The sequence below is a fragment of the Zonotrichia albicollis genome, chromosome 3 (assembly GCF_047830755.1).
Source record: "Zonotrichia albicollis isolate bZonAlb1 chromosome 3, bZonAlb1.hap1, whole genome shotgun sequence".
NCBI classification, from domain to species: Eukaryota; Metazoa; Chordata; class Aves; order Passeriformes; family Passerellidae; genus Zonotrichia; species Zonotrichia albicollis.
In genome coordinates this window covers 66,732,798-66,753,463 of record NC_133821.1, presented here as the reverse complement: position 1 = coordinate 66,753,463, position 20,666 = coordinate 66,732,798, and the positions used below count along the sequence as shown (strand labels likewise).

At 38.0% G+C, this 20,666-nt stretch overlaps 1 long non-coding RNA gene across 1 annotated transcript in view; it reads left to right on the top strand.

Moving 5' to 3' along the window:
• Positions 1 to 15,183: 15,183 nt before the first annotated feature.
• The window catches only part of LOC141728556 (uncharacterized), a 43,230-nt gene continuing 37,747 nt past the window's right edge, over positions 15,184 to 20,666 (top strand). Inside the window, exon 1 of the long non-coding RNA XR_012579617.1 lies at positions 15,184 to 15,275. This is a non-coding gene — a long non-coding RNA (uncharacterized LOC141728556). The remainder of the gene's footprint in view (positions 15,276 to 20,666) is intronic.

Below are 20,666 nucleotides of genomic sequence, written 5' to 3'. Positions count from 1 at the left end.
TCTTATGCATTGCCCTGGAGTCGAAGCAAAGGGATTCCAAGCGTTTTCTTGTCCCAGGAAAGGAAGAAAAGAGGTCAGCAATACCCAGCTTCACCACTACTGCCCCAAGAGCAGACCCTGCCAAATCTTAGCTAGAAAGGGAAAGTCTACAAAATTTTTTGTCTTCAGCCACAGTCTTTTTCCAACAAAAGAGTGAAGGACTATATTCACCCTTGTTCCCTCATTTGTCCTGGTAGTTATTTGTACATTTGTACAAATGTAATGAGTGCATGTATACGTAAACAAAAACATACGTAAGAATCTGTAACACTGCTTTTGCCTTTCAAGCTTTCTGAGAGATGAGAACCAAGGTGGGAGTTTCATCCTGCACTTCTGCTGACATCTTTTACAGACATTTTCAGAAACAGAGCTCAGAACTGCAGCGATTGTTTACCTGTTGCTGAAAAACTTAACTATTCATACAGAGTTTAATGACAGGTTTCAGGGAAGTAGTCTGGATATAATTTTTGCATCAGTTCAAAAGGATTTATGAGGAAGCTGAATTTTGCTAGTAGCACAGTTTTCCCCCACCTGTTGTTCTCTCCAAAGCAAAGACAGTCCTGCATTTCACAGTGCCCTCTCAGGACAGAGAAGCTGCTCCAGGAGTTTCTCTGACCCAGGAGCAGCTGCACATCACACCTTCTCAGCACATTTTCTGACATCCAGAGATGTGCTCAGTGCCTGGCACCTGGGGCTGCATGGGACACCATTTGACTTGACAGGTCCACTCCTGAATGACATTTAGTGGTGGGAGGGATCTGCCAAGTAAGAGTGGCAGATTTTTTCCATAGCCTCTTGCACACAATGTTTTATTTTCCCTTGTTCTGAAATTGCCAATATGTTTCTCAGATAAAGCTACAAAGCCAGATGGTACAAATAAAACACATTAACAAGACTGACTGCCCTTGTGAGAAGAGATCATATCCCACTGTTAGGAATTTCCAACTGTAAGTAAACACATGGAACTGCAGAAAAATAGGTGGATGCCTGGAGGAATCAAGTTCAGTGCAACACCTGAGGCAATGAGTTTCTGCCCAGGCTCTTGTTATGTCAGGCAGTCTCACTGAAAGTGCTGAATGGCAGCATTAATGCATGTCTCTGATGAAATCCTGAGGTTCAATTGCAATAATGCTTAAGGCTTATCATAAGAGCACATCTTCAGCTGTGGGCATGACTAACACCAGAAGAGAGCTGCCACATTAATTCTACAGTTAAGCACAGTGCAAAAGCAATGAAGAGGTTTTCAGGATGGGTTTGGAGAGCTTATATCTGCATACTTCTTGCTATCTTGCTCTTAATCTGTGACCCATGGCATGGCTGTATCTCATACTCATACTAACCAGACAGAAAATAGCTGATAAGCCTTCCTATGCTGCACTCACACATCCTAGCTACACAAAGCACATATCTCAATGTAGCCATAAATTATCCTTGGTTGCATGCACAAGTTTTGACTGTTCACTACACCACCTACTTCTGATAAAGTATTAGCTCTGCACACTTCTGATAAAGTATTAGCTCTGCATTTTTCACTTTTCATCTAATATGATTTAAAAGCTATGAGCTCTTCTGTTGCTTTAGGCATCACTGCTTACAAGGCTCAACTTAACAAGGACTGGTTTGTTAGGGCAAGAAGCAGAACCCAGGAAAATACCAGCCAGTGAGGCTCACCTTAATCCCTGAAAAGGTGATGGAACAGGTTGTTCTGGAGGTTGTCACCAAGCACGAAGGAGAAAAGGTCATCAGGCATCGTCAACATAGATGCACCAAGTCATTCTTGACCAATGTGACAGCATGTTGGGACAGGTCAACAAGTGGAGGCAGTGGATGTTTTCTACCTTGATTTCAGCAAGGCTTTTGACACTGTCCCCCATACTATCCTTGTAGGTAAGCTCAGGAAATATGGGTTACATGAAAAACAGTGAGGTAGATCAAGAACCGGCTGAATGGCAGAGCTCAGAGGGTCATGATCAGAGGAGTAGATTCCAGATTAAGGTCTGTAGTCAATGGTGTCCCCCAGGGAACAATGTTAAATCCAGTGTTATTTAACTTTTTTATGAATCACCTGGATAAAAGGATACAGTGGACCCTTGGCAAGTTTGCTGATGATGCAAACTGGGGGAGAGGCTGTTACCCTTGAAGTTGTGCTGCCATTCATTGGGGCCTTGACAGGCTGCAGAGATGGGCTGAGAGAAACCTAATGAGGTTGAACAAGGCTGAATGCAGAGTCCCGCACCTGGGGAGGAATAGCCTCAAGTGTCAGCACAGGCTGGGAACTGACCTATTAGAGAGCAGTTCTTTCGAAAAGAACTTGGGAGCTTTGGTGGATTATGGACTATAAGTGGCAGTGATATCCTGGAGTGTATAGGGAAGAGTGTGGCCATCAGGTTGAGGGAGGTGATCCTTCCCCTCCACTTGGCCCTAGTGAGGACACATCTGGAGTGCTGTATCCAGTTTTAGCCTCCTCAGTACACGAATGAGAATGACCTACTGCTGAGGATCCAGTGGATTGCTACAAAGATGATTGGGGATCTGGAGCATCATTCTTATGAGGTGAAAGCTAGGCCTGCTTAGACTTGATTAAACACTGGGAGGGGATCTTATCAATGCGTGCAAATATCTCAAAAGCAGGTGCCGAGTGGGTTGGGCCTAGTGACAGGATGAGGAGCAATGGCCACAAAGTAAACACAAGAAGTTCTACCTCAAGAAAAACTTTTTCACATTAAGGGCGGCAGACTACTGGAACAGGCTGCCCAAGGGGGTTGTGGATTCTCCCCCTCTGGAGGCAATCAAAACCCACCTCAATACGTTTCTGTGTCACCTGCTCTAGGTGCCTTGGCAGGGGAGTTGGACTAGATTATCTCCAAAAGTCCTTTCCCACACTAAGAATTCCGTTATTCTGTGATATGTGAGGTTTTAAATTTGAAGAATCATTGCTAACATTGCTAATATTAATAATAATTACTATAAGTTATTTATTCTTTTTCTTTACCGTCTATGTTACTCATCAGACTTGTGATAAAGTCACCTGTGAAGATAAATTTTAAATTATACATTGCAAAATCTTGGGCTCAGGGACAGATTTATGTCTTACAGATATATAAATGTAAAATAAAAAATAGGGAATTTCTCAGGCAACTCCTCCACTTTGGAATGTGCAGATTATAACAACTTAAGTTATATTGCGGGGGTTTCTCCCTGAAATTTGTGGGAATGTTCATTTAGATATGAAAAAAACAAAATTTTTCAGCCAGAACCTTTTTAAGAAGAAACAGTTTTTTATTTCTCTAATTAGAATTAGAGAAATAAACAGTTTTTTATTTCTCTAATTAGCTGTCTATGATTTGATTTCAGATGTCTTGTATTACCAACATCTGGACAAGTGTACTTCTTCAGGTGTTGGCAGTGCAAGCACAGTGGATGATGCACGGCTCAAATGTGGATTGAAAAGCATTTTCTTCTTTTGAGTCAGCTTTTTGTTATGTAGTTACACTTGTTCTTCACCCTTCAATATCACTGAAAATACTCCTCATCTGACTGACCTCTGGAGATCAGCTGTTCTGTGGGCATTTGAAAGGATGTTAACAGTTTGATATAGAAACAAATTTAGGAAATTTCCAAATTTAAGCATTCCCTGAATAGTTGTTACATCATAATGATGTGAAGAGCCTGCTCTGAGCCATGCAAGCATCCTTGCTTTCACAAAAAACAAGTTACACATGATTTTTATACTGTGCAGTATAAGAAAGAAAGAGACTTCTACAGCCACTGGAAAGGGCAGGCTTTAGTCATGTGTAGGAATGATATCTTGGGTCATTGCCTTCCTGATCATTCAGGCTGTGTCACAAGGATGTGAATCCTTTAGTATGCAGGAAGGTCCACTTCTGTAATGCAAAATCAAACAGATTCATTTAAATTATTTTTGCTAATGAGATAAGATAATTGAGCAGAAAAAATCCAGTATAGTTTTTCAGATCAAGAAGTTAGGGAGAGTTGCACAAATGTCAGCAGTTGCAAGAGAGCTGAAGTCAAACCATTGGCAACTAACTAGATTTTAGGAGTGGTGAAGACCTTTCCTGTTAAGAGGGCTGTGTCTGGGAATTATGACATATTCAAATAAAAATGAAGAATTCATTAAGAATGATAAGGATAATAAATTTTTTTCCTACTTCAGTTTCTAAACTTGTCTGAGGTTTGTAGAATTTCTTCATCCTTCACTGCCCTCCAGAGATATTCCTTCTAAAGTGTATCTTAATGGGAAGACAGAGTTTTAACCTCTTTAATCCATGCTGCTTGCATTTCTTTCATTTTCCATCCTAATGACACATCTTTCATAAATCATGGAATCCAGCTGTTTGTTCATGAACTGTGAGATGTTACAGGCTAGTGTTAGGAGCTGCTGATTTCACAGAGTGAATAACTAACTCTTTGAGATGAATTACACATTCAGAGTCTCTATCCTTGTTTTGAGGGGGTTGTTACTGCTCCTTTAGTAGGACAGATACCAAGTTTAGCAACATTTCTGCTTTTGACCCACGCTTGAGGAATATTTCCCCAGTGTTCACCTATGAGGAAGTGAAAGTAGATCGTGAAAGATTCACACTGAGAAAGTATGGACCGTTGTCTTAACCAAAATATTTTTATTAAAATACAAGAATCTCAGTTATAATTTTTCCCTAGTGAATAAAAATACAAAAGATTAGTTTATTTATACATTAATTTAAACCAGTAATAAGCGGAAATATTTCAAAGGTATCTTGAGCCTAAGAAAACACTCTTTTAAGTATTTCAGTGTATCACAAGAGACATATTTTCATGCAACTACTTCTCTGGTGACAAAATAATGAGAATATTATAAACATCTACAGATTGCCCACAGAAAAAAGAGATGGCTTTGAAGATATATGGAAACACAAAAGCTGCAAAACGAGCTTTGCTTGGATTATTAAGACATTTTTCACAGTTAATATGAGGTAGTAAATATTTCCTGATATCTCTGACAAGTTAAATGAATTTGATAAATTTGTAAATGGAAAAAATTTGGGACCATCAGGCTATTTCATTGAGGGGAAAGGTCATTAGAATGCACCAGGAAAAGTATTAGAAAGATCACCAAAAACTGGCAGTGTAATATGAACATTTATAGAGAATTATAAAGATAAGGAAATCTCAGAATGTAATGGGCAATTCCATGGGGCTATAGCTGGTTTGTATAGCTGGTACCACTGCTGTGGTAGGCTAAATTTTGTTAAAGCTTTTCAGTGTTTTTATGAATTAATGTAAACTTTTACCCTTTGCAATACCTGGTATTAGAAGAACAACTTGTAGCACTATGTACCTAACATTAATCTATTTGATGTAAAATATATTAACAATTATTTTCTCTTCTCATTTAAAATTACAAAGTTCCTATAAAATTGAAAGAATCGGATATTAAGCTATAAATTATCATATAAGAGTTCTCCTGAAATGTGTTTTCCCAGCATATATTTTAGGTACACCAGGTAATCATGAAATCAGCCTTATTCAGAGTAAACTGGACAACCTCAGCAGTCAAATGAAAACAGATTCATATTCAAGAGCACCAGAAAGAGGCATGGTTGTGCTGCCAGTGTGCAGAATAAAGCTCAATTAAATTTCAATTATTTTATTTCCATACTATGCTTGAAGAACACTTACATATTCTATGAAATTGTAATTGTAATAATATGTTATTGTGATTACCACATTAAAAAGTTTAAGAGCTTACTTTTTCTAAATTTTTGAAATGCCTAAATATCTTTTCCCATGTCCTCTGCACATTGCAAGCACTCTTTTTCACAGGGTTGCCCCCTGTCATGGCTTAATGCCAGACTGCAGCTAAGTTCTACACACCCACTTGCTCTCTGCCCTCCACACCCCACCCCAGCGGATTGGGGAAGAGAACTGGAAAAAGGTAAAACATGTGGTTTGAGATAAGAGCAGTTTAATGATTGAAATAAAGTGAGATATATTCATAATAATGATTGAGATAACAAGAAAGAGAGGAACAAAACTCCAAAAAACCAAGGGATGAAAAATGTAATTGCTCACCACTTGCTGACTGATGCCCAGCCTGTTACTGAGCAGAGATTGGCCCCTTCCTGTCAATGACCTCCAGTTTACATGCTGAACGTGGTGTTTTATGGCATGGAATATCCCTCAGAATTGTTTAAATCAGCTTTCCTGACCATGTTTCTTCCTAGTTTTTTGAGCATGTCCTCACTGGCAGAGCATGGGAAATTGAAATATGCTTGACTTCAGGTATGTTCTAGCCAGCAACCACAGAAACATCACTGTGCTATCAACAATTATCTCATGATCTGAACAGACCACATTGTATTAGCTGCTAGGAAGAAAAATAGCTCTATCCCAGTCAAAATCAGGACTGTTATCCAGTTATTCACCTGTTATTCTATGGCATTTAAGTCATGCCCAAGTCCCACAGTTTCTAATACATCCAATTAACCACCATCACTTTTTCTGTCTTGTGATATATGTACACAGATAGAATTCCCTTAGCCTACGGGCAAATCTCTGTAAAATATCTAATGAGATTTTTTTTATTCATGATTTTGGGCACCTTCAGCCATAGCAGCCTTCAGAGAAGGAAAGATTGTTTGTGGTGTTTGATTGTAACATGCTGAAGTCAAATCTGATTCCATCACCTCTGAGATTGTGTGGTTTCATCAGAATCCATTTTTGATTAATCTGGGTGACTTTTACTGTCATATCCTTGATAGTGCGATTGAAGGGGAGTTGGATTGAGATCCAAAGTGGCAGAGACAGGCCCCATGACTTGGCAGGCTTGTGGGAGTGTGATAGAGTCCATCTGCTAGACCTCCCCATACTTGTATTTCAGCCATTGTCCTTTATGCCACATACTTTAGCTGTTTGCCTTGATAATTGCAACACATTTCACATTCACATCAAGTCCACCCCTCAACCATGAGCTTATCTACACTTTGCATCTCCTCCTGGAGGTCAGTATATAGATAAAATACTAACCATTTTCCTCCTTCAGCATTGTCTAAAGCCAGGTGGATAGCTTTCCCCTCTGCAAACTGACTTGATTTTCCCTCCTTCAGCGGTTTCCAGACTTGTCATAGAGGACTCCATACAGATGGCCTCTACCTCCAAGGCTTTCCTACAATATGGCAGTAGGAAACTATCAGTAAACAAGGCATATTTTTTCTCACTTTCTGGTAATTTATTATACACTGTGACCTCTTCAGCAAGGCTTCACCTGAGCTGAACTATCTCCTGTCTGATTTGTTCAAAGGCTCATCATTGCTCAGGGCCTTATTTGAAATCATTCTTCTTCCAGGTCACTTGATAGAGAGAGCTAGCAATCAGACTGTCACTTGGAACCTGCACTCTCTAAAAACCTACTATGCTTAAGAAAGTTTCTGTTGGTGGAAATGGAGCTTTTGTTTTGTTGATCATATCCAGTGGGATTTGATGATGTCTGATATTTTATTCCTAAATAGTTTGGAATTGTTTGTCTTTTAAAAAAAAAAATTGCATGTAAAAATCACCTTTCATATGGATTTTGACTATTTGCTTCCCTTGAACTACTTTTTCTGGATTGTTGCACGCAGTGATGTCATCAGTTTATCACAGATGTTCTGGAGCTTATCCCTGATCCAGCGCAGTCTGGATCGGTCCATGGCAGACAGGAGGGCTGTGTTTCTATCCCTTGTCAGTCATCTCCAGGTGTACTGGGTGCTGCTCTAGGGCAAAGCTGTGGTCTGCACTCTGCCTCTAAAGGGATTGAGAAAAACACATTAGTGATATAAATTGCTGCATATACTTGGAATATACTTTGACTCCAGTTCATATGGAAGATGTAGCATGCTTGGCACAGCAGCACCCAGCAGTCCTGTGACTTCATTCAGTCCACAACAATCTACTGTTAGTCTCCATTCTTCTTTAGAATTTTGCACTGGCCATATGGGAATATTAAAGTCCGGGTGAGTCCTGATGATCACTCCTTGGCTCTGCAGTTGACACATCAGCTTACAGATGGGAACTGGGGAGTCTCGTTAGTGTGACAGTGTTGGTAGCAATCATGATCTATCATTCTCCAACCTTCACCAATCCCACAACAGAAGATTCCTCTGAGGGACTGGACAATGTAGACAGCTGCCTAATTTCCTCCAAGGCAGCTTCACTGAAAGCTCACCAATACCATCATGGGTCCCTGAGATACCCTCTCCTGAGATTGTCTGTGCCAAGGAGGCCCTGCAGGGAGATCTGAGAAAATTACAGGACTGGGCAATCACCAACAATATCATGCTACTTTAACAAGTTTAACAAAGGCAGGCTTCAGATTCTTTGACTGGGAAAGGGCAACCTTGGATGTACAGACAGACTGGGGAATGAGAGGCTGGAAAGCAGCGCCACGCAAAGGGACACGAGGGTCCTGGTCAGGGGCAAGTTGAACAGGAGCCAGCAGTGCCCTGGCAGCCAGGAGGGACAACCCTGTCCTGGGGGCATCAGGCACAGCATGGCCAGCCAGGCAAGGGAGGGGATTATCCTGCTCTGCTCTGCTCTGGGGCAGCCTCACCTCCAGTGCTGGGGGCAGTTTTGCATGCCCAGCAAATATAAGAAAGACATTAAGCTGTTAAAGACCATCCAAAGGGGGCCACAAAGACACTGAAGGTTCTGGAGGTGAAACCTTATGAGGAGTGGCTGAGGTCACTTGGTCTGTCCAGCCTGGAGAAGAGGAGACCTCAGTGCAGGTACAACTTCCTTGTGAGGGGAAGATGAGGGGCAGGCACTGATCTCTTCACTTTTGTGACCAGTGACAGGATCTGAGGGAATGTCCTGAATCTGAGTCAGGGAAGGTTTAAGTTGGATGTCAGGAGAAGGTTTTTTTAGCTAAAGGATGGTAGAACACTGGGATAGGCTCCCCAGGGAAGTAGTCACAGCACCAAGCCTGTCTGAGTCCAAGAAGCATTTAGACATCACTTTTAGGCATGTGACCCTTGGGGTGTCCTGCACAGGGCCAGGAGTTGGACTTGATGGGCTCCTTCCAACTCAGCGTAGTCTATAATTCTATGATTCCATGAATCATGCACAGAACCTTTGAGCCAGTCTCCACAGGGATTTTTGTTACTCATTCCTGGCCAGGCTGACTTCAGTCTCCAAAAGAGTCAGCTGTCGGGATCCCCTTGCCATGCAAATAAAGTGGGTTCTTCTCCTGCATGACCTAATGGCATTAGGGTACACTGTGCCCCTCTGTCTCCTAGAGCCTTATACTCAGGTGGGCCCAATGTGCTGTGTCTGCTCCACACAGCACAGCAAAACTGGTTTTCCCTCTCTTCCACCTGGCTGGAAGCAGCCCCTCCCTCCCAGTCCTTCTCATAGGATTCTCCACTTACTTATTGCAAAAATGAGTTAGAACTAAAATCACTCTCTGCAAAATATTTATGCTAGAAATCCAGTACAGACAAGCATCTTCCACATTTTGTCATAAATTATTTGAGAAATTTATCATGAAATCTAATGTGAAAAATCCACAAGTTTTGTTGGGACTAAAATCATAATTTTGTATGACTACATAGGGAGTAAAATTGGAAGAATCACAAATATTACACAGACTCATAAATAAAGCATATTTTCTTTGTTAACATGTTGGCTGCCTGTAAAAGTTCAGAAATTTGCCTACGTAGGAATTCTAAGTACAATTATTGAAGGGGAACCACTAGATTAGTCCATTCGGGCCTTTTAACACATATCTTCCCCCTTGCCATTTCACTAGTATTGCATACTAAAAGATAACATGGATGTAAAATTAAAGCAGCAATGTAAGAAAGCTAAATTTTAAAACAAGTACATAAATTCAAAGTCAGTCCAGTTAGGGAAAGGAATGCTTTCTAGAAGAAATTGTGTGTTCTATCTCACCAAACCCCGTACAAATCTGATCCAGATTCTCTGATCCAGATTCTAATTCTCTTCTTGGTCACGATTGTGTGTGATGAATTAGGCCAATTTGGCTACATAGAAAGGATCTACCCACACAGGTCTAATTGTGGAATCAGGTCTTGCAACAGAGATCATAAACAGACACAGCTCATAGTACTTGTGCTAGCTGTCTGCTCAACCAAATGTCTGCAAACAGGCACTGTATTTCAAGTGAGAAGACAATAAGTCTGGGGCAAAAAAAAAAAATTTATGAGGAATTACTGAGTACATTAGGACAGATTAGAGATGCTTATCTGTAGGAGTTGCTGTGGGGGGCACGGTTGGGACAGACGGAGACGAGATTTCTTTGAAGCTAAGTCGTATAACTTGCAGGTTATTGCAAAGAGCAGTCATATTTATAAAACTTTCTTGTTTCATCTTCCCCAACACTTATCTTCAGATGTCTTCCCGCTAACTTTTCAGGCAGAACTATTCATTTCTTCCTACTCCACTATGTAAAGTAAATTTAATTTTGCTTTTTTAGAGATCCATACAATTCTATTACATCATGCTGTCATGATTACATCATATCACATCTTCCCACAGTCATAGCTTAGTTATAGGCCATTCCAGTAACAGCTGGAATCAATGATTCTTGTGTGTCCCTTTCAACACAGAATATTCAGTGAACTACTCTCCATTGCTTTTTTACAAAGCTATCCTGGGGTCTTTCATTTGCAAACAGTATAAAGACATCATAAGTCTATGGATAGAGAGTGAAAACAGCAGGAATTCTGACAATATATTTCTTATAAATGGCAAGTAAGTTCATTTTTTAAGGCTCAAATTAAATAAAAGAATCAGTGTAAGTGTTCCTTATATTTGAGAAAAGAGTATGAGAAGTAAGAGTTAATGAAAAAGAGCAAACACAAGTGATGAGATTTTCCTTTCCACCCTTTCAACATCAATGAATATTTTATTGAATTCTGGAAGGCATAAGGTAACTTTTTTTTTATTCCAAGGAAGGGAATTTTCAATGGGATTTTATATATTTATTCTAGGAGTAGCATTTATTACAACTGCTTTATTTTCTAGTAAAATTTGTTAAAGGATACAAAACCAGGTCCCTTCTACATTATAAAATGAGGGTGACTATTCAGAGACTATTTTGTTCAGTGTCTCGCTGTTGAGGTGCCTGGTCTTTGCCAGTATAATCATCTTCTGCTGGCAGCAGTTCCAGAGGAATCCAAAGAAGGCACTGGGCAACTCTAGCTGGTGACTAAATGAGGAGTTGTCTAGATTCTTCAAAACTGTACAGCTCATGAAGGCACAGCATAGTCCAGGCCCTCACATTATCATCTTCTAAACTCTTATGTTATGATTTTAAAGAATCAAAAGTGAATTAAAATAATGCTGAAAGCAAGCTCTTTTTTTTCTTTTTAATGATTTAAAGCTTATACTTTCAATTGTGCTGTTTATTTCCTTGAAACAACTGTTTCTTGCACTGAATTCAACAAGGCTCATGAGTCAATAAGTTTGAAATTGATTTGGCTTTCTGGAGCAAGCCCCCTATGTATTTCTTCATTTGCTGAAAGGACACAGGCTCACAGGGTTTTCAGTGCTTCTGGTAGCCCAGGGGAGAGCTCTTTAATTTGTGAGTGTACAAAAAAAATAGTAATTCCCTTGTAAGAAACTTCTCCCCTACAGATACTATGCTTTATTCTTTTATCTGGGTTGAGCCAGTAAGCAGCTGAGTACCTTTAATTCCCTATTGAAATCTGTGGGAGCTGGTAGAAATTCTTTACCACCAGCTCATTTCAAAAGGAATTTATGTAGCTTGGATCTTCAGAAGGGTGACCCCTTCTTGAACTGGTCAGCTATGATCTGGAACAGAAAGTCCTCGCCAGGGGAAAAATGTCACAGCTGACCCTACTCTGAGAATATGGAACTACAAGGCCTCCTGAGATCCCTTCCATATCGAATTTTCCTGTGGTCCTAAAACTCCTCTTGGTTTTAGACAGTGACATCAGAGTTCATCAGCTACTGGATAGAATTCACTCTATATCTAAAATACTGGGATGGGTGGAACAAAAAGTGTTTAATAGCCTTAGCTAAATATTAGAACCCTAAGTCATATTATTCTTTTGGTTTTTGGTTTAAATTTGTCCTCAGAATAATTTTTATCTCAGGAGGGAAAAGAAGAAAGAGCACACTAATGACCTTTATGTTTTGAAAGAGGTGAGTAAAAATTTATTAAACTGCACTCAGGTAAAGCTCTTTGCACAGCCAGACAGGGAAATATTTGCAGAGACTTCAAGGTGGGCTTTGGGCAGGAAATGGTTTGGATTCATAAAAGTGGAAAAGTCTAGTTAAATGTTTACCTTGTATGTAGCTTGAAGTGGTCAAGTAAAACCAGAAGGTCATATATGACATTTGCAGATATCTCCAGATAATACTAAATATAGGCAGGAGTTTGTCTTTGGGGAAAGGAGCCTTTACACTGACATAATGTTAATTTTAGAATTTGCTTCAGTCTCCCACAATATACCTAATACAAGTGCTTCATATTAAGAGAATATAATAATGAGGTTCAGGTATGCAAACATTGTAATCTATATTTTGAAATATCACCATGACAGTTATGAAAATTTCTGAATTATCAGGGAAATATATTAACTCTTGAACTGATGGATGACTCTAAAATGAACAAGAAAGAGTTTTGCAGCAGTAATAATTTCAGACTAGTGGAATACTAGGGTTCCTTTCTTATAATTTTTCTTTTTTTTTCCCCATTTAAACACTTTGAAGATTGAAAGTGTACTCTGATAATACGAGTTTCTCAAGGAAATGCATATGCATTCAATCAATAACTACGATAATTGTGAAACATACAATATGGCTAACTTCACAATCTTTAATGTATTTATCCACAAAGAACATCCTGTAAAGGAAAAAGGCATAGCTATTTCCTGTCACATAAACTATTCAAAATTTAATTTTGAATGGTATATGGCAAAATTTTAAAGTGGCTTTGTGGGACTAAAATGAAACAAAATCCACTAATGTATTTTAGGCCACTAAGTATCTTTATAAAATTTGCCAAACACTGAATACCTATGGCAATGCATAGGTAATGTTGTACTGTTGATGTCAAGCTTTTGACTTAGTATTACAACCTAAGCTTCTAATTCCTACTGGAATTACATTCCAGCACAGGAGCTACTCTGACTGCTCAAAATTTAGGATGAATTAAATGTCCTCCCACAGTCCCAAAACCAGGCTGAGTAGGCATGAGCTGACTGGACAGTGCTGGAGCAGCAGATGGAGGCCCGGACTTACACCCCAGAGTGCCTGCCATGGCACAAGGAGCTGGCACATGGACAGCTAAGCCAGGCCCAGTGACTGGAAAGGGAGCGAGAGCATCTGACACCCAGAATTCTGACTCTAGCCACAAAATTATAGTGCCACCTTAACTTTAAACTGGATTCCAGCTCATATTCTTAGATGCATGAAGTGATATGAGGCTCAATTGAGTTGCCTAAAAAAAGATTTGGTGCCATTTTAGGCACCATGAGCTTTCTTATAAAGCTTCTACCTCCACTGCTGATCCAATTCAAATGGTACCAGGGCATCTAAAATGGCAACAAAATACCTGTGTTCATTGAATTCCATCTGTCATCCAAGTTCTATACCTAGCAAGCATTTAATGTTTCAAAAGCAGTAGGGTTGATCCTGAGTGTTTAATGGCTCTGCTGCTAAAAACTGAGAGGAATGAGGGTGGAGAAGGGAAAGGGATGACAGGAAGGAATTAAAATTTTCCACTTTGACCTTCACAATGACTGTTAACTACTGGATAGATCTAATGGACTCAACAGAGTACAATACTGAAGTTATCACTGCTAGAGGTCTGCAAGATTGCCTACCCTCCATGTTTTAGAAAAGATAATAATTTTTTACTTATATACCGATTATTATTGATGATAATAAAGCAATGCTGATAGAAATCAAAAGAGAGAGGAATAAAAGGAATCTTGTATAGAATAAAAAATTTTAACAAATTATACTTTCAGATCAGTCTTTTTTGCTCCCCTTCCTGATATTCCTTTGTGGATGTGCTGTATCTGCAGCAGTTCATTAATTGTCAGTAAATCCAATTATTCTATATTTACAATGTCTAATTTACCTTTACTTTCAGCTAATTGGCCTATTAACTTAATTTGGGGAATAATCAGTTTGAAGTGCTGAGCACACAGATGGAATGGAAGGACAAAAGAACTGAGTAAACCACATCATAGAGATTTATTCCTCACCATTTTTTAAAAGAAATGTGATGGCACCTTCGCCCCACTTCCCCTATCCTTTCAGTGTCTAAATGATGAAAAACTGCAATAAATCAAGTTAAATCTGGAAAGTATGTCAAGCCTATGCCATGTTTTCATCCTTGAACAGTCTGAAGTAATGCAGAGTTTGCCTACTATTTTTATACTACAAACCACACATGTAGAATATCTGAAAGCATCTGAATCTTCAGCCACTACAATCACTACAAGACCATTAAGAGAAAGTGATTATCCAATTTATTTGATTGCATGCTATACACACTCAGAGTTCCTACAAAGGTGAGGATGTTGGTGATATTAGGCAAGTCCTTATTAAGACCATCAGCATGAACTCAATATCCTGCCTTTTGAAAAATTTTAGCCAGGTATAAATCCAGAAGAAGTGAATATTTTTCCTCTCTCCGAGATGCAGTTTTCCTCTCCCACACTCCTTGCAGAATGAGGAACTGTTATTGGTTCAGGAAAGTACTATTGCACTTTGCTGAAAACCTCCCACTGTCTGAAAAAAGTTTTATCCATGAATAGTTTTATGTTTTATTATACTGGCTAGTTACTGTATAGATAATTATTATAATAGATAATTAATTAAAAAAGTAATTTCAGCACTGACTTTTCAGTTTTTGCACAAATAGGTGTTTTTCATGATCTAGCTGCTAGCTAATATCCTGATAGAACTGAAATTCTGTTTTAAAGGGAAATATCTGAAGAGATCCTGACATTAATGCTTCAAGCAAGGTTTCTGGTGCTATTTTAAGATGATGACTGTTTTCAGGAAATAGATCAAATAATTCCCTTTTCCACTCTGAAAAGGAATTCATGCCATCCAACTATTTGTGCAATTTGGAGCAGCACCAAGCAGTGGAGGCAGCCTGTCTTCCCCTAATCATATATATGTCATCATTAGTGGCTGCATGGATAAACTGCTCAGTTTGGGCAGCTCCAGAGTTCCTACAACCTGGCTGGCTAAAGGTAAGTAGTCTGTGTTATGTTAGAAGTCCATAGTATTTTAGAGACAGTGTTTGGACAGAGAAGTGGCAGAGGGATATAGTTACTGTCCTGTTTCAACCATACCAGTAATATGAGATAATTATATGATGGACTGTGTTTCATCAGTTGTGTTATCTGCTACAGTAAAATGTGATTTAAAAAATTGCCCTCAGATTACTGCTTTGCTGGAGGTTTTCTGCTGTTCACTTAACTGCTGGGTTTTTTGGTTTTTTGTTTGGGGTTTTTGTGGGTTGTAGGTTTTTTGTTTTTTTTTTTTTTTTGTTCTTGGGTTTTTGTTTTGTTTGCTTTTGTTTTTGTGGGGTTTTTTTTACTTAGGAATGGTTTGAAAAATTCATTCTATTAACAAACACTTGAACTTCAAAACCCTGCCTCCCAAATGGCTTGAGTCAATGTTTTCTAAGTGGTAGTCTTTCTAATCCTTTCAGCTGGAATTGGATTGAATCATATGTTAGGGTATATGTTTTATTGCCCTTATGTTATCATGTTAATATTCTTTTAAGAACTGTATATTTTTAATATTAAATTGTCTGAATTCATCAGTGAAAAATAATTTTGGGCAAGTCATTCCATGTAGACTAAAGGGCAATGTTCTCCTTAACTTGTTCTTGAAGAGAGACTACAGTTCTTCTACGAAGGATCTTTTCACTTGCCAGAGGTAATGGCATGTTCCATAAGAAAAATTTTCTTTATTCCATAAAAGATGAAAAAGGAAGCTGTTTCCTTTATCAGCCTTTTAATACTGAATGTGATTACCTTTTTTATTTCCACAGTAATCAAGACAGAACTGTAGGTATTCTCATCAAAATTCCTATATTTTTGTTACAGATGATCACAATATTGCTGTTCTCTAGATGTATAGATTTTATACATACATATATATATATATATATTTAGTGGTTATATTTTATAGGGCTTTTCTGCTAGGTGCTGAACATTGGTGTCCTAAATGTTCTTCAGAATTATGTAGAATAAAAAGGCACTCCTCAGTCCCAGATAACAAAGAGAATTTGAAAAGCACTCAGCAAAACTGCTGGTGATCTTAGTGCACCTAATTCTTGCCTGCTGAGGATTTGGGGTACTTTAGGACAGATTAGCCTAAAAATTGTATTTTCTTAATGTTTTCTAAAATATAAACTGAAGTAGTAAAAAAAAAAGTGAAATAAGAGGTCAGAAAAACGCTTACAAAAACTCAATAAAAACCAGAATAGTCAAAAATAAATTGAGAATTCACAGATGAAATGGGTTTATGTTCTAAACAAACTCTCTTGCTTCTCCATCTCCATATTAAGTAAAATATCAAGAATGCATTTTTAAAGAGTAAGTGGAATCCTCAAAAATGAGATAAATGAAATGAAAATTCATTATCACCTAAATTAATTAGTCTCATGCAAGACATAGGAAAGCATTTCAGATTTCCTATCTCCAGCATGGCTGTACATTCATGCATAGTTTTTGGGTGTTTTTTTGGTTTTTGTTTTGTTTTGTTTTGTTTTGTTTTTTATCTACAGTAAGAGCTAGACAATTCTGCTGCAAGGCTCCTGACATAAAAGGATTCTTCATTCTTCACTCATTTGTCAGCAGTCCAGCACATCTGAAGTATGGCCAACATCCAAAGATATGAGAAAAATGGATTAAAGAGTCTGGGTTTATGAAACCATACTGTGTCATCAGTACATCATCACTGTAATAAATACTGGACAGAACAACCTTGCAATTATTAGAGCCATATTTTTAGTGAACATATACAGATGTTACAGTTTGAAACTTGCTACCACAGCTTTGACTCATGGCTATTATTACTGCTTTCCTTTCCTACTCTGTGTGTGACAAATGCACAGAATTTCAGCCATTCAATGCCTCAAACTGCAAAATAAGGTTTCCTGTATTAAAAGATGTGTTAATTTAACTTATATTACTTGAAAAATAGCTTTAGTAAGTATATGAAGAGCCTGTATGGATACATGTGTTTAAATTTCAAACTTGTTTACACCAATTAATTCTAAATAAAGAATGAAGCTAATGGACTTTCATACTTGTCACATTGTGGCTAGATTAAGAACATACCCAAGAGCACTGTCTTTTCTGAAGTCATGGCATAAACTTCATGGAGATTGTCTCAATTCTGACTAGAGATGAGGAATTAAGTTATACTTTAACAGCTTTTCTATATGTCTGGCGTATTTTCCCACTTATTATATACCTAACATTAACTACCTATATTGATGAACTACCAGATTTTGTTTAGCAAAATTGAAATTATCTTTTTTTTTTTTTTCACTAGATTAAAAATAAAGGGTCAGGTCGTTAAGACAGAATGGAAACATGATGACTGGCTCCTTCCAGAACCCAAAATGCACCCAGCATGTATAGAGAGTAAAGAAAGAGATGGGCCATGCTTTGAAGGCCACGAAGCAAATTTTTCACTTCCTTGCACGTGGTCATTTTCTTTTCATGTGGTTCCAGGCATGTGTTCATCATGGTGGGAAGTCACACCCAAGTCTCTTTGCCCTAAAGTTGTCCTTTTTTTACAGTTGTTCTTTTCCCTGCATCAAATGCTAAAGCTGGTTTCCTGTCCAGAGAGGCCTCTTACCTTTCTATGAGCTCCTCTGTGAAGGCTGGATTGACAGAAAGAGTATTCAGTGACTGCTTGTTTCAAAGAAGGAGATATATGCATATTTTCCATTTCTTCAAAAGTATTTGGGGAAAATGCAATGAGAGTTGTTTGTTTTCTGTGTTCCAGAGATATTGCTTGTAAGAAGACAATGATCCAATTTATTTTAGGTATTCATCCAGAAGATTGAGAGTTTGAGAAATCCACCTTTGAGCTGAAAACTCAAGTCACTCATTCATTAGCTAATTTGCTGTAAACCAATTGGTTGTAGTCAAAATAAGTTTTCCATTACTTTGTCATCCAATACCATTTCCAGAGCTACTTGCTAATCTAATTGACAGCAGTATAATGACTACAAGAATCACCACATTTCAACATTTCAATTTTTAGCTCGCAGTTCCCTTTCCTTTTTCCCCTTGGGCTTATCCATTTTTTTTGACATGTGAAGATCTGCGGTCTTCAATTTTACTTTAAGAGACAATCTTCAATATTCATCAAAGTAAAACAATATGTCATATCTTTCAATCTGACAACATCATTCCTTTTTCTGTCTGCTGAAAATAAACTCTTTAAAGATTCAGTTCTTACTGGCTCATGATGTGCAGTCAGTCACTTCAGCAGAGCAATGATCTTTTCACCAAGCCTTAAGTAGCTTGGCACCGACACCCTTTAGTGCATGTACTCAAAGATGCCATGAGGAAAATAATCAGGTGAAAAAACTTCACAGCTAGAATTGTTAGCTGTCTAAAATGTAACAGGTAAGTTAAAAAAATATTTGGCATAATTTTTAAGGGAGTTCAGCACCCTAAAGTGTCAGGATATATGTTGGCTTTTTTGTTATTTAATAAGTCATTAGGTAAACACGTGAAAATAAAAATGGAGGCAACATTGAAAGAAGCAATAACAAGACCTAGATTGTGCCTATTGTAGATCAGCTAGCTCTTTTGTTTTCATTCCAGGCAAGAAGCCTGATAAAGAAAGAAAATATTGCTGGGTTTTTGTAACTGTAATCAACAGGCTCAGTTCATAAGCTACAAGCATAAAGGCAAAATTCCTGGTTAAAATCAAATTTCTTCTCCTGAATTTTTGGGGCAAAGTCTCCTAAGCCTAGTGCAGCAGCATTATATTTTTAGCTTAGCTTTCTTTTTTTCATGCAAAACATTGGACTACAAGGAAAATAAAAGATCACTGCAATTTTTCAGACAAAGATGTTCAGTTGTGTTCATTGCTTCCATCTTCCTCGCTATCTGGTACTGAAAATGAGTCTGTCATATCAGGTTTCATTTCAGATAATAAGGGAAGTTAAAAATTAACTGGTGCTCCTGCATTCACAGAATCCAACCTTTGTCAAGCAGTAGTTTCCTGTATATTAATAGATTTGAAATTATTCAGGAAATTGGTTGAAAATGACAGAGTCACTGAACATTATTTTAATGTCAAATGACTCGAACAATTCTGTTGGAGTCATCCAGAACACAGAGGTCGATGCTGCACTGCAGCATGGCAGCTGCTGTGCCTCAGGAGCTGCAGACAGTCTACTCCACTTTGAAACAACTCATAACTGGCAAAGATAAAATGGACCACAGGAAGAAAATCGTCTTCAAAAAAACTCTAGTAATATCGTGCTAGCATATCCTTCATGGTCTTTCAAATTCAAAGCATGGCAGGGCAGTGATCTGACTGCTGGGTTTAAGTCTATACTTAAATGTGCCAGTGAAAAGGATTCCTCTCTTTCATACACAGACAGGCTTTGTGTTTGAGTATCCAGGAGTGTTCATATCCTACAAGAGAGCAAAAAAAAAAAAAAAAAAAAAAAAGAAAAGAAAGAGAAAAGAGAGAGAGAGAGAAATAAAAGGTGATTAATCATCAGCATAAATATTGAGTCATACTAATAATATAAAAAGTTCTTGGGAAAATGCCTACTCTCACAGATTATATTTCAAATTTACTGATAGTAGCTGAGACACAAATTTGTTAGCTGCATTATTAGTTATAATTCTGCCATATGAATTGACCAGTAATTAATTCTGAAGAAGTAGGACATGTAACAGCCTCATTTACCAACATGTGGATTTCATCTTTTGAAAAACTTAATCCATTCTGATGGTTTTCCAATGAAAAATAACATAAATAGGAACTCAAATAATGAATTCCTAGATGGACCTAAGATTGTATAAGTAGTATCACCCATATTTCAAATCACTTTTCCTAAACTAGAAGAGAACTAAGAGGCTTGTGTGAAATAAGAACCATATGCTTGCTGAGTTATATTTCATGAGGTAAAAACCATTGTACTTTCATTTTGACACCAATATATATGTCTTTCATGTTGTTTTACTTTGCATAGATGATATCATAGAAAATGTCTTTTTGTATAGATTATGTTTTCTGAGTTACCTGGACATGCAATTTAGTAGGAGTGCAAAGCTCAGCCTGGATCATTTAAATGTCATGATCAAATTGTTGACATTCTTGAATATTTTTATCACTTCAGCAGATCACTTTCAATAATACAGTTGTTGCTGGATCCTTACAAAGACATTACTGTCAGACTGAAACATAAATTCATATAATCCCATAGGTTTCTGAGAAAAGTAGTCATTTACTTGTGGAACTGGGCAGTCTTCTTAATGCTGAGAGATCCTAAATCCTGAAAATGCAGAGAAAATGACGCGATTTTTGTCCAGACTCATTGCTTTGTTCATCAGTGGAAAAATTTTGTTACTCTAATGTCGTTTATT